We start from the raw sequence: 2282 nt of genomic DNA, 5'->3' as shown, positions 1-2282 counted from the left end.
GGAAACAGCCTTCACCTTGTGCCAGATGAAATGAAGAGAAAATAAAAACTTTTTTAAACGACCAAAGGTTTAAAATGTTTGAAATAAAGAATTTCTCCTCCAAAAGTCTAACATTTAAATTTTTAATGTACTTAAAATAAAATAAAAAAATCAATTCCGTTGTGAGTTTTAGACTCTAGCTCTTACCTTTCTAGTTGCCCTTAAGGACAATTTAACGTATCCCTTTATCAGGCAGCTATATGAGCAGTCTAGAAAGCTGAAAGAGAAAATATTCTTGCAGGCTTTTAGACCTGGTGAGTTCAAAGAGAGAGTCACTGCAGTGTCTCCATTCCTATAGTACCTTTTCCTTCTGATCAAAAGGAACCAAGTAAAACTTGCAACTCTTAAAAGAACTATCAAATAATGAGGGGAGGGGAGTAAAAATAAATGAACCCACAATGCATTATGACCAGAGCTAGGGAAAAGTTTATTGGTTCAATTTTGGTAGTCAGTACTCACAAATGTGAAACAGAGGTCTGAGCTAGTTTTGGCCTGGCCTACTTTAGAATAGGCTTAAACTCCATTTGCTTAATTTCACAAATATATGTAATTTGAGTTTAGCTTTATCATGTTGTTACTTATATTAAATAGGAATGAACCATGTAATTGGGCAAGATTACTATTAGATTAATTACTCATCTTTTCTCTCTGCCCTGTTTTATGCAACAACACATCATAGATGCTCTTGGAACTGCTATTAGCAAGTGTCAAATTGTGTCAAACCCAGGTGCAAGTGGGCATATATTTCTATGAACTTTCCTGGTGATTTTCATTTTGTTGCTGGAAAGGCCTAGATTTTAATGCTGCCTTCTCCCCTCACTGTAGGCCAAACATAGACAAAGATTGAAAGCAGCCACCCCTTGCATCAAGATTTTTTTTTCAAAGAGAGATTTCAGAGGAGGCTGCCAGCTTTCAGAAGGGCATGAGAGTCAGGGCGAGGAGACAAAGCAGTCTAGCAGCAGCAAAAAAGAATGAAGATGATGCCAGGGACTTTGGGAGATTCCCCTTGGGAAGTGAAACCTTTGAAGGGGGTCTCCTGCTTCCCATGCAGTTTCTTCCAGCAGTCCTGAATAAAGAAATGTAATCTCAGAAGATAAGACATGGATTTGGTTGTTACTATCATTGCACCCACCTCCAGGAATAGCAGCTCAGTTGGGCTGACAGGAAGGCAGGGACTGCTGTGTATTCAGTATAACCTACAGTGCTTTTATAGTGCTTTATATATTCAGAACGCTTTATAAATATCAGATCAAATTAATCAATGGTTTATGTCAGCATAAACCCTGGAGGAAGGCTCTGGTTCCCATGAAATTAGAAAGTCTGCCATGAAACTAGGTTGTGGTGATGCGGGCTAAGGACAGGCATTACACATAAACCAGTTTAAGTGATCAGAAACTGGTTTAAACCTGTAACAGAACAGACATTCGGTGCACATAAACCAGTTTGAAAATGACTGAAACCTGTTTGAGATAAATCTGGTTCAATGTAGTATCAGACTTAATTAATTTGGGTCAAACTGGTTTATGCAATGTCTGTCCCAGACACCTTCCTGGTTTAACTTAAACCAGACTCCCCCAGCATCCCATCTGGGCTGGCACCTCTCCTCTGCTCCCTTGCTGGAGTTCTGGGAGAGACTTGCACCCACAGGGCTTTTTGGATCTAACCAACAGGTAATGTCTTTGGAATATTCTCTTCCTTGCAAAAAATAGTTCAAGCTCTTCATAAACAAAGAGAGGGGCTTTGTTTTCTGGTGGGTTGTTAAATACTGTGTGGCCATCGGGCCTCGAACACCCAGTCCCATGCGGCTTTACCTCGTATGGTGGGTGACGTTCGTCCCGCACACTCTCGTTGCTGATTGCCTGTACCTCGCCTGCCACGACTTTGAATGTTCCCAGTGGGGGCTGCCTCCTCGGGGTCTCTCAGTCGGGTGTAGTCTGTCCGACGGTCACTTACGGGGCTCTGCCACCCCGACACCCTATCCTTACTCCACCTTGCAGGTTGGATGGGCCAAGTCCCTCCTCTATGGTGTGGTCGAGTATACCAGGCTAATCCCTGGTCCTGGGTTCCTTCTTTTCTGCCTGACCGAAGAACCTACCTATCCTGGCCTCATGGTTTATATCAGAATGTGATCCCTAAGGTTCCTGCCCCAAAGCATTTGGTTACCTGGGCCCTTTCCCTTTCCTTCTCAACCCCTTCGCTCACGGAAAAATAAAAGAAAACAAAATCACACTGTTATGCCCTGG

This window comes from Alligator sinensis, unplaced genomic scaffold, assembly GCF_000455745.1.
Source record: "Alligator sinensis unplaced genomic scaffold, ASM45574v1 scaffold173_3, whole genome shotgun sequence".
Classification (NCBI taxonomy): Eukaryota; Metazoa; Chordata; order Crocodylia; family Alligatoridae; genus Alligator; species Alligator sinensis.
This window is presented reverse-complemented; position numbering follows the sequence as displayed.